Source organism: Esox lucius, chromosome 24 (assembly GCF_011004845.1).
Source record: "Esox lucius isolate fEsoLuc1 chromosome 24, fEsoLuc1.pri, whole genome shotgun sequence".
In the NCBI taxonomy this organism is placed as follows: Eukaryota; Metazoa; Chordata; class Actinopteri; order Esociformes; family Esocidae; genus Esox; species Esox lucius.
Window position 1 is genome coordinate 4,038,634 of NC_047592.1, and position 13,712 is coordinate 4,052,345.

Sequence of the window (13,712 nt, forward strand, 5' to 3'; positions counted from 1 at the left end):
TGTGTGTGTCTCTGTGTGTCTTATCCTGGGGACCAGAGAGATAGTAGATGGAAACATGATTTTAACTTTTTCATATTATTCGATATAATAATTTGTTCAATAACAGTCACTTGTGAAACCATTGTTGCACTCTAACAGACTGGTACAAATAATGGGAAACCAAATGTCATCTCAAACTGTCTGACAGATGTCTGATAAACAGTTACATTTGGTCCCTGGTAGGTCAGTTGGACCAGTATGGCTTTTACAGCACCAGGATTGTGGTTTATATTCCAACAGGTGACCAATAGAAGTAAAAAAATTAATGCACCCCCTTCAACAAATCTCACTGGATTACAGGGTCTGCTGACTGAGTCTCATTGGATTAGAGGGTCTGCTGAGTGAGTTTCATTGGATTAGAGGGTCTGCTGAGTGAGTCTCATTGGATTAGAGAGTCTGCTGACTGAGTCTCATTGGATTAGAGGGTCTGCTGAGGGAGTCTCATTGGATTAGAGAATCTGCTGACTGAGTCTCACTGGATTAGAGGGCTTGCTGACTGAGTCTCATTGGATTAGAGAATCTGCTGACTGAGTCTCACTGGATTAGAGGGCTTGCTGACTGAGGTTTTGCATCGTGCCTCCAGATTTTCTAGCAGTCTAAGTCGATGAGACACTTTGGTACCAGATCAGATCAGATTATATAAATATAATTTATATGAGGATTGACACTTTGGCACAGAACTACCTGATTGTTTTTGGTTTTAATTCCAGATTGAACTGTCCAGTTTTTAAAAGCACTTTCCCCTTCTCTTCACTGGCAAGTTATACCAGTTAAAAGTTGAATTGTCAGTTCAAAGAACTTAAACTGTTTGATTAAAGCACACACAACTGTCCAATGTCTTTAATCCTTTACTCATTCAATCAACATGCACTCTGACTTCAACATGAATATGCATAAATATGTGTTTACCCAATATATTGCATTTTATATGGCATTTTATACTCCCCAAATATATATTTGAGGAAAAAAGTGTGAGTTGTGTGAACAGGACTTTTGTAAAAAAGCATTACTTCTAAGATGACGTTATATGCTATAGTTATTATTATAATATCAGGCCATTGAGTGATGTGATTGACACAACACACTTGTTGATGTTGATGATTGCGAAGCTTCAGTTTGAGCCGACAAAGTCAATCTGGCTGCAATTAATTATTTCAACCAACAGGTGTACACAATGTGATGGAGGCCTCAAGATTCAAGACTTTAAGTGAAACAGTTGGCTGGAAAGCCTCATCCATTCAAAGGGGGGCAGCCAGGCTGCATTTAGGGATATCAACTGGGCTGTTTTCAAGGAGATCAACTTGCAGTCCTTGGCCCCGATGGTTCTCCCTGGGGCGTTGCCCCAACACTGGAGCAGGAGACAGGGCATTTTATATAAACTACACAATTTACTGCATTTTATTCAACTACTATGGAGGTTAGAGACAGGTCCTTTTACTGGCTTGGTGAATTAAATGTTTACAAGATCACAAGAATGTAATAGAGGTCACCTGTTCTGAAGTGCACACACTTATGATGATGATGGCCGGAGATCCACCTTCACCCTGCCTTGCTGGTGGACTGATGACTGAACACCTCAGAGACAAAGATGAAGTAATAGAGACCAGTTGGTAGACTGAAGACTGAACACCTCAGAGACAAAGATGAAGTAACAGAGACCAGTTGGTAGACTGAAGACTGAACACCTCAGAGACAAAGATGAAGTAACAGAGACCAGTTGGTAGACTGAAGACTGAACACCTCAGAGACAAAGATGAAGTAACAGAGACCAGTTGGTAGACTGAAGACTGAACACCTCAGAGACAAAGATTAAGTAACAGAGACCAGTTGGTAGACTGAAGACTGAACACTTGTGTTTTCCACTTCCTGTCTAATACTTCTATTTCATGTGTCTGCATCTTGTTCCAAATCTGAGTCATCCTTTCCTCGTCCCATGTCTTCTCTCCTGCATCTTGGTTCTAGCCATGAACTAAGACAGCTGTTAAAGTATCCTTGGCTGCCTGCTGTAAATCTTTCTCCTTTTCTTTCTGAACTCTACACTTGTGTGGCATGTTTGCACTGCAACCATGAAAAAGAGCAGAAATATTTACTAAAAAGTCCCAATCAGGTAACTAAAGCACAGCAGCATAGTTTGCATAACAGCATAAAGCAGGGTGGGCAAACTTTATGGTTCAAGGCCCAAATAGGGATTTTGAAGATCAATGGAGGGCACATATTTTTATTTCATGTAAAATGTGTTTGTCAAAATCTTTTTGCTGGCCAGAAAAGCACAGTTAGTGACACATTTCTAGGGCTACTATAATTATTATTTATTTTGGATCAAGTTTGATATGTTTAATGGAGGGTTTTCTACTATGTCATAATGCATGTAAACATGAGTTCTACAATGTAGGAATGATGGGAAGGAATTTGGGTCGCTCCCAAGGAGATGGAAAACACCACTGGCCACTGGTCAGTAATGGCAATTACCAACATAGTTTTCGTTCCGTTTATGCAAGATAGCACTGTTTTCAACCCATAACATTTTAGAACATATTTGAACGTAATCAAGAGGCAGAGGAAGGTTATTCTGTCCAGGAACAATTACTAAAAGGCAACGCCAATGACCATCCAGCACAGACATGCAAGCCATTGTGATGGCAATTTCATCAATCAGAACTTTTAAAGGAGGAAGTACAGAAACAAAATTCTCTTGCACAATCTAACAGTATATTTGCAAATAGAGAGACGCATCAAACGCTTACAAACATAATCATCCGAGGAGTCTCTAACTTAATACATGAACAGTTGGTATTTATAGAGGATAAAGTACAGTGATATGAAGGAGGTACAGTGAGGTGAATAGAAGGAGACCTGAGAGAACAGGTGGGTATGTTGATATGAAGGAGGTACAGTGAGGTGAATAGAAGGAGACCTGAGAGTACAGGTGGGTATGTTGATATGAAGGAGGTACAGTGAGGTGAATAGAAGGAGACCTGAGAGTACAGGTGGGTATGTTGATATGAAGGAGGTACAGTGAGGTGAATAGAAGGAGACCTGAGAGTACAGGTGGGTATGTTGATATGAAGGAGTGATGTGATTAATAGAAGATGTTCTGGTAATGATACGAGTGACAGAGTTCTGAACCAGTTGAAGTTTTAATGTACGTTTGAGAGGAAGACAGAAGAAAAGAGAGTTACAGTAATAGATACAGGATGTAACCAGGGTGTGAATGGCTGTACTAGTGGGTGTGAGAGATGGACGGAGACGATTGATGTTACGTAAATGGAAGTATGCAGACCAAGTCACATTATTAATGTGAGCTGGAAATGAAAGTGTGCTGTGGAGGATGACACCCAGACTTTTAACCTGAGGGGAGGGAAAAAATAAGGAGTTATCAATGGAAAGTGAAAAACTGTCATGTTTTGTGGAGTGGATTTGGTGCCAATATGGAGAACCTCGGTTTTGTCATTGTTAAGTCTGAGGAAGTTGCAGGAAAACCAGGATTTGATTTGAGTCAATCAGAGGGAGGTGGGTGTGAGGGTTGAGTTAGGTTTAGTTGACAGGTATAGCTGGGTGTCATCCATATAGCAGTGGAAATGGATATTGAATTCACAAAAGATATGACCAAGAGGAAGTAGATAGATGATAAACAGTCTCTGAATTACTGTACTGTACAATTACATTAACATAGAAATGATCTTGCTATTTAGAGTATTACAACCATTCTTTACCACATTACAGTACATAGAAGGCAGATAAGATCTGTGGATTTCATGGATTCTACCAGTCACATTAGGAGGTCATCTGACTTGAGACCCTAGAAATGACCTGTTGACCTACAGTGACCTTGTATGTGACAACAACTGACAACAGAACCAACTGGCCTGACCTGGGTTCATGCAGGGTTGCATCGTTTATTATTCAACGGTAATTAAACGTTATTCAAACCGTGTCATCACTGTTTAAATATACCAGAACCATAGCTCCCCCCGTGTCTCACCGCTGGTTTGCCTCTGAAGCTACACCGGGTCGGTCCTGGTTGGTCCTGGTTGGGATGGGAGACCAGATGCTGTGTTAGAGGGCCAGTAGGGGACACTCTTCTCTCTGGTTTAAAGATCAAATCCCAATGACCCAGGGCAGTGAAGGGGACCATGAGACAGTTATAGAATTACCCTTGTGACAACTTCAAAGGAAAACTGTGATTAATTGCTTTTTTGACCTTTGATCTTTGAGCCCTTAGGCGGGGGCTAAATATAGATATTAATGTGACTTTGAGCCCTAGGGACATAATTTAATATACACATACATTTTTACGACCCTAGTAATATTTAGGACAGGACTTTAGGATGCCTAAAGGGGAATTGGGGCTGGACATATTGTTCATATGTTAGAATGGTGAACATTGATTAAGGGATCACTAGTTGTCCCCCTCTTTCCGTAGGTAGTGAGTCACATCGTGTTCTGGATCAATGGAGACTATGTATAAAGTTGAATGGAAGGTATGTGTGTGTGTGTGTGTGTGTGTGTGTGTGCACGTTGATAAAGGGAGTCCTGAAGGCAGGTTTAATATTTACTTTATTTTGCATCAAAGGTGACTGTGTATAAACTTAAATGGTTTGTCTGTGTGTGTGTGTGTTGACTAAGAGAGAGGAATGTTTTCTGCAGGATTTCAGTCCTTCACGGCGTAGTGTGTTACCATTTGTATACTTGGTGACTATGGTCCCAGCTGCCTTGAGATCATTGACAAGATCCTCCCGTGTAGTTCTGGGCTGATTCCTCACCGTTCTCATGATCATTGAGGTGATATCTTGCATGGAACCCCAGACCGAGGGAGATCTTTTGTGTTTTTTCGATTTGCGAATAATCGCACCAACTGTTGTCACCTTCTCACCAAGCTGCTTGGCGATGGTCTTGTAGCCCATTCCAGCCTTGTGTATGTCTACAATCTTGTCCCTGACATCCTTGGACAGCTCTTTGGTCTTGGCCATGGTGGAGAGTTTGGAATCTGAATGATTGATTGCTTCTGGGGACAGGTGTCTTTTACACAGGTTACAAGCTGAGATTAAGAGCACTCCCTTTGAGGGAATGAAATACTGATTTCCCTCATTCAAATTAAAATAAATGTATAACATTTTAGGATTTTTAAAAAAATCCTACCATTAAAATTATAGATTGATAATTTCTTTGTCAGTGAGCAAAACATTCAAAATCAGCAGGGGATCAAATACTTTTTCTTTCACTGTACACTGTTAGTAGCTTTCTTTTTTTATTTTGATGTGAACAAATTGACAACTAGAATGCCAAAGGTCTGTAAAGCTGTAATTGCAGCAAATGGAGGACTCTTTGATGAAAACAGGAAAGTTTGAAGGACACATTTATTATTTCAATTAAAAATAATCATATTTCTAAACTTGTCAATGACATCATTTCATATTCTTTCTACTATATTTCCTATTTAAACCAGTATCATGTATGGCTTCATGGAAAACAAGGACTTTTCTAAGTGACTTTTGAATGTTAATGTAGAAGTATGACACTTGAAAAAGTAATATTTTTGAGGTTACCTAGGTTACTTTTATAGATTTAGATTTTCAGATTTTACTCACTACGCATAGCAGTAGCTGGGTGCTCGAATGTACATTCACTACCTAAGCTTTTATTTTGAAATGACTGAAATCAATGGTAACAGTAACAAGAACAATTCATTGGACTTAAATGCCACTTCTTTATACACACCCAAAGTGCTTTTAGTAAGGAGATAAGTCCAGCTAATTCAGCACCAATGAAAGCAGAACAAACAACACAGATTGGCTCTCAGGTGAAGGGGTGATTGGTGCCGATTAGGGATGAGGGAGGAGATTAGGGATGAGGGGGATGATTAGGGATGATGGGGATGATTCGGGATGAGGGGGATGATTAGGGATCAGGGGATGAATGGGATGATTAGGGATGAGGGGGGAGATTAGGGATGAGGGGGATGATTAGGGAAGATGGGGATGAGGGGGATGATTAGGGATCAGGGGATGAATGGGATGATTAGGTGGCCATGGTGAATTTGGCCAGGAATTTAACCAGGACACCAGGGTTTAACATGTCTACTCCCAGTGCCTTGGGATCTTTAGTGTCCCCAGATAGTCAGGATACCCGTTTAACATCACATCAGAAAGACATCAAGCCACACAGGGCATGGTAGAGAGTTATAGAATTACCATTATGACAACTTCAAAGGCAAACTGTGATTAATTGCTTTTTTGTCCTTTGAGTCCTTAGGCAGGGGATGAATATAGATATTAATGTGACTTTGAGCCCTAGGGGCTTAATTAAATATAGACATACATGACCCCTAGTTATATTTAGAACAGGACCTTAGGATGCCTAAAGGGGAATTGTGTATGGACATATTGTTCATATGTTTTGAATGGTGAACATTAACTATGGGATCATGAGGGCCCCTCTTTCCGTAGGTTGTGACTCATATTGTTTTTTGGAAAGCCAGCGACAGCATCAGTGCCTCTATGATTGTCCCACATATTACTTTAACTGCAAGTTTGAAGAGCTGGTCAAACGACTGTGGTCTGATTGATTTATACCTGCATTGGCCAGAGCCCTGAAATACTTGGGATTTCAAGTTGAACCACCTCAGATTCGTTGAATTCCAGAGGTTCTTCTAAATGAGCTGAAAAAATCTAACTCCATCATGAAGACCCTGAAAAAGATCTCTGAGTCGCTGCTGGGCGACAACAAAGACCGACAAGCTCTGGTAAATGAAGTTGTGACTTTCTGGCAGAACAGACCCGAAGATAAAGAAAATCTTTCTCCAATAGACTATGTCTAAAATCTGTCTCCTGAAACCCTTAACTGATATTTAATTGATATAATGGGTAACTGTTTATGTATGTTATTTGAGAGAACAGCCCGACATTTTCTTTTGGGAAATGTTACAGACCTTATGCAGATTATTCAAAGTAAATTGAGTGAGACATACAACATTTTTTTTGTTGAACGCGTGTAAAGAATGGAGGACATCTTGGATTGTTTGCGTATGGCACATACATGGGTGCAACTGATAACGTAGAAGAACCTCTAGAAATATCTTTGTCTAAATTTTTTCTTTGAACTGCCAATGACATGTGATGTGTATCATCTACTTTGTTTGTATTTTTAAATAATCAATGAGTGTGTTTTAAAAATACGGAGCCATAAACCTGTAAATGTAATCAAGTTTTCAATGTCCTGAATTATTATGTAACCAAGAAAGTTTTAAACTGTTCATAGATACAGTATCACGAATCTTGTGAAATAAAATGGAAATATATTGGAATCGCTGCATTGTTATTTCTATAACTGTTTGATGCATACTTTGTTATATTCATAATAAGGAGAATTAGGAAGATGGAACAGTTAATGGAAAACATATTTAACCCCTCCAACCCTGGGTTTTTTGGTGGAAAGGAGAGGCTTCAGAGAGCCGTGGCTGAAGAAACAGGAAGAAGCATAAGTGGTAAATAAGTAGCTGATTTGTTATCCGGCCAGGATGCTTACACTTTACATAGGAAAATAATGTTTGTCACTCATCATCTGTCTCAGTTCCTGGCAGATTTATGTGATATGCAAGCACTGATGGAAACACTGATGGAAACCATTACCTATTATTAACGATAATAGACATTTTCTCAAAGGTATCTTTGTTAGAGTGCTTAAAAAGTATGAGTGGAGCAGAAGTGACCAGGGCTTTTGCTTCTATTTTGAAAGAGAGTGGAATTCCCCCAAAAAATCAAACGGACTCTGGAAAGGAATTCTTTAATCTGTCATTTTAAAAAGTTATGAGTGAACACAACATTATACATTTTGCCACTGGGTCAGATTTAAAAGCATCTGTTATTGAACGTTATAACACGACTTTGAAGGAACGCCTCTTGCGGTATTTTACAGCTCATGCTACGCGTAGATCTGTTGACGTGATTCAAGATTTAGTAGAGAGTTATAATAATAGCTGTCATAAAAGTATATGTATGAAGCCAGCAGACGTTAAATTCCTTGAACACATTTGAAATCTTTAAAAATCTTTATGGTTTGTTTCCCATTCGTAGGAAGCGATTGTCTTTAAATAAAAAAATGCATCATCTTACGTATCTCAAAAGTTTCGAGTTGTATTTGATCAAAAATACCAGCAGGGCTTCAGCGATGAATTATTTACCATGACATTTACCATGATAAAAAAATCAAAAATAGAGTACTGCAGCTTAGCAGCAATATTGGTTGTGCTGGAGATGTCATTCATATTCACGGCAGGTCCCTTGTACTGCTGCAACATCATCTCCCACCTGCACGGTCAGCTGCCCCGTTCTGGTACCTGGGGACCTGGTTCTGGACAGCCTCATCAGTGGCATCCCAGTTCCTGTAATACAGTAATCAGATATTGTACTTAAATGGTCTGACATGATTTTGAGAATTGCATGACATTCAAGACAAATTACATTTTTCATGAAGACAACATGCTAGCGCAACTATAGTCTTGTTTTGACCTGTAGAGCCAGCTGTTCCCTAAGCTTGACACTCTCTTCAGAAGCTAAAAAGCACAATGAAATGTCAATAGCGTAATAGTGAAATAAATAAAACTGCCATATACATGTCATTTCAGAAAGGCTGTACAGTATTGCATTTTAGTAAAGGCCACATGTTCAGACAAATGCAGTTTCATGAAGACAAGATGCTAGCGTAACTAGAGTCTTGTTTTTACCTGATTGTAGAGCCAGCTGTGTAGAGCCAGACCTTCTATTCAGTCAGCCCCACTAGATCTTCTCCAAATGTTCTGAAAGTAACGACAAAGTTAATTATTCAGTCCTAAATATCTGGTTATTTTACAATCAGAACTCAAATCGCAGTGTCCGCCAAAATGTTCATTCTTACCTTCATGTGCAGAGCTAAAATGTCCCCCTACTTCTGCCTTCTTGCCCTTAAAAATGTATTGAAATTGACAAATCAAATTGGAAGCAACATGCTTTAATAACAAGTAAAACATCTGGGTTAAGTGAATGAACCCACACTTACCTATGTAGCCATCCTCTACATGGTGGCGTGGAGTACCTCTCTGGTGCCTTGGAGTACTGTGCTTGCTCCATCCTAAAAATAAACATAAAAGTTGGTGAACAGGTAAATATGTTAATAGAATATTTCAGTCATTGTCAATATACAGTCATTGTTTAATACAAAACAGTCATTACGTTCTCATTCAGTATCCTAACAACACTTAACGCTAGTTATTTATAATAGAACAGAACTCACCATAGCTACGTATGTGACTCGGCATTCAATAATTTTCAGACCGATGTCCAAAGAAATCATGATCTTCGTTTGTTTTGGGAGTTCATCAAATAGTAGTAAAACAATGTCATAATCCACATGTTGTATTGTCCAATTCAGAGCATATAGCTTATACCTTACACACTTTGAACAAGAATTGTTCCTGAATGAAAGAACCAAATTATCCTATTAGTTATCACAGTACTACAGCGTGGGATTCCTGGCTTTGAAAATGGCGATTGTCTTGCCTTACGTGCAATTCACATTCACTACAGCGCCATCTACGGACACGGCAATGTTTAAATACAGTAAAGAACTTTCCCCCATGAAGCATTAATTCGAGGCTATTGACGAATAGTTGAGCCGGTACCATGCAGTGGAAAATGGCCAAATATTATGGTAAGCAATGGCGAGAGACGGCTGTGTTTACTGTACATATCTACACACATGTCCTTTACACAAGCAATACTGCAAAACTCAAATACTATTTTATTTATAAACTACCAATGTTGACCAAGATTCTGTACACTAAGTTTAACAATATTAAAATAAAGTTAATACAAATAATCAGTACAAAAATAAAAGGGGTACATTAGCATCTCTGTTGGAAGAAAATAGCAACACAAGCAGATACAGCATATCACTGTGCACGCCCTCTCTTCAGCGGCTAGCCGCCAGCGTGACGCAGTCGGGCCGGTTGTGGAAAGCCGCCTGAGATGCAAATTAGCTGATGCAAATTGAGATCAGGAGAAAAGTGGCAAAAGCTGGTGGCCCGCTGGCTGTTGGACAATATAGCCTCCTGCGGCCCGCCAGCAGCAAAACGCCTACGGGCCGCCATCGATTGCTCACAGGGCGGTAGCGAAAAGGTATATTGAAAACATACAGAGATTAAGACGGATCAGAATAAAAATATAGTATTGAATTGGGGTAAAGTGACTGTTAAAAGCACCTTGACCCTAATCGTTACATATCTTACTACGGAGTTTGCTTGTTTGGTCCTTAAAATTACTGTAGCATTCTCCCCTTTGAATTGCAGACAACCAATTTTGGACCTTACGCTTTCCGATGAAACTCTCATTGCTCGTAAAACTTTTCTGTTTACATAAAATGAGAAGTCTGGAAACTGTACAAACTGTGTGCTTAATCCTAAAAACAGCTTTGCTAATTTCTACCCATTCGTAAAGTCCCACAAGTGGTTTAAATTCTCCTTGATAGATTGGAACACCTGCTTCCAGGTCTCTGTATACGGTTTCTTGTATCTCTTGAGCAGAATAAATCTGTATTAACAAATGAATTGGCTCATATATTAATTTACGGTATTACTATTGCACATTTTAATCTCCTTCTCTAAATATTCAGGCAGTCTTTCATTGATTATTTCTATAAGCCTGTCTTTAAATCCTGGTAATGCCGGACAGAAGGAATCCTTTATTCTAGCTGACATATTTCAGGTTTTATCAGACACACAGCCAATACATACAATGACTACATAGTATGAAACATTTACCCAGGGAGGGGCTCAATTACTCATAAAACCAAACCCCATCTTCCTGTTTTGGGACACTGCTCAGCCCCGTCCGGGAAAGAAGGGGGAACTTGTAACCTTCATCTGAGGAAACATTGCTCTCCCTTAGTCAACACACATACACACAGACACACCATTTAACTTTATACACAGTCACAATTGATGCAAAATAAAGTCAATATTAAACCTGCCTTCAGGTCTCTTTCCAGGGTGAGAGAGGATACTTCCTCCTTGTTTATGACATACAATATTTGAAGGGCTCTTGCCTTTGGCCAACCATCCCTGGCTTCCCCATCCAAGGAAGCATTGCTCTCCCATTGTCTAAGTGTGCACACACACACACACACACACACACACACACACACACACACACACACCCACACCCACACACACACCCACACCCACACCCACACCCACACCCACACACACACACACCTTCCATTCAACTTTATACATAGTCTCCATTGATCCAGAACATGAAATGAATCACTACCTACAGAAAGAGGGGGACATCTAGTGATCCCTTAATCAATGTACACCATTCTAAACATATGAACAATATGTCCAGCCCCAATTCCCCTTTAGGCATCCTAAAGTCCTAAATATGACTAGGGCCTGCATAAACCCAGGTCAGGCCTGTTGGTTCTGTTGTCAGTTGTTGTCACATACAAGGTCACTGTAGGTCAACAGGTCATCCCTAGGGTCGCAAGTCAGGTGACATCCCAATGTGACTGGTGGAATCCATGAAGATCTTAACTGCCTTCTATGTACGGTAACATGGTAATGAACGGTTGTAATACTGTAAATAGCAAGATGATTTCTATGTTAATTTAATTGTACACGACTCTGGTACTATGGCAGTATGATCCATTAAATCAATGATCCAATAAATCAATGATCCAGCTAAGGACAAAAGTGTGTTGGTTGGTGTTATAATGATGCTTCTGGTTAAACAATAATTCAGAGACTGTTCATCATCTGTCTACTTCCTCTTGGCCATATCTTTTGTGAATTCAATATCCATTTCCACTGCTCTGCGGATGACACCCAGCTATACCTGTCAACCAAACCTAACTCAACCCTCCCACCCACCTCCCTCTCTGATTGCCTAACTCAAATAAAATCTCCCTCCCCTCAGGTTAAGAGTCTGGGTGTCATCCTCGACAGCACACTTTCATTTCCAGCTCACATTAATAATGTGACCTGGTCTGCATACTTCCTTTTACGTAACATCAATCGTCTCCGTCCATCTCTCACACCCACTAGTACAGCCATTCTCATTCACACCCTGGTTACATCCTTTACCTATTACTGTAACTTTCTTTTCTTCTGTCTTCCTCTCAAACGTACATTAAAACTTCAACTGGTTCAGAACTCTGTCACTCGTATCATTACCAGAACATCTTCTATTAATCACATCACTCCTTCATATCAACATACCCACCTGTACTCTCAGGTCTTCTATTCACCTCACTGTACCTCCTTCATATCAACATACCCACCTGTACTCTCAGGTCTCCTTCTATTCACCTCACTGTACCTCCTTCATATCAACATACCCACCTGTACTCTCAGGTCTCCTTCTATTCACCTCACTGTACCTCCTTCATATCAACATACCCACCTGTACTCTCAGGTCTTCTTCTACTCACATCACTGTACCTCCTTCATATCAACTTCATTCAAACAGACACTAACTGACTTTCCAGGTAGCTTAGCTGTGAAAGCTAACGTTACTAGTGATGGTTAATAGAGTAGCTCTCAATTCGGCACGTTTTCAACAAAAACATTGGTTTCCATGCACTTACTGACACTATCAAAACATACTTAACACTCATATTCCATTATAGCTTTCCACTTTCCAAATAATATAATTGAAAGTAATGAAATAGAGAGACATTACAGCATTTGACATTCGGTTATACTTTCCCACAGCAGTCAGTTCTGCTGGGGTACGGCAACACCACTTGGACAAACAACAAGCAGAATTGCAGTACACCATTATGCTAGAACTGTTAGTAATAATAATGGCATTTTTTTTAGTTCCGTTATGATAATGACTACATTTGCTAATTAATATTTTGAATGACAATGCATGGTTGACAGTAGTATAGAGTATTTTCTTCGTTTTTTTTATACGAAAATATTGGGGGGTGGGGGCATTTTGAGCATAGTTGAATATTGGGGTGGATGTGTGTCCCTCCCAATATATTATAATTATGGCTTTGATGCTCACTACTTTTTAAAGAGCACATGTTTATAACAAATGCACACATACAGTACAATATGTTAAAAACCAGTGTCTGTGCATCTGAGTCTGTTATACTGCTGTTATGTATTGTCTTTCTATGCATTTTGTCAGTTGTCACTGTCTTGACCCTCATTCAACAGAATGTTTTCCTTGTTTTCACTTGTTTGTTTGGTTCTACCTGTTCAACTTTGTTGTCACTCTCTGTGAACTTTGTCTGTCTGTCTGATTCTCCTGGTTATAATGTAAGCTGAGGCGATAGCAAAAGGACACCGCTAAGAGTGACACGAGTGAGGGTGCCAGCACCACACCTCTCACTCAATAGGCCACGCCCCGCTAATCACAAGACTTCATATAATTTCAACAGATTCGTTGTCAAAAGATTCTCCTCCCCACAGTGGTCAAAAAGGGGGAAATAAGCAATATACACCAAAATCATTTTTGAATCAGGCTGTAAACATGTTTATTTCTGCTGTAAAGTTGGGCATTTTGCCATAGAGATCTATGGAGATTGCGCCCTTTTGCAGCCAGCCTCAAGTGGCCATATTCCTTTGCATGTACCATTGAGAGAAATAGAAGTGAGACTAGTAGAAAACTGGGTGTTATTTTGACGTT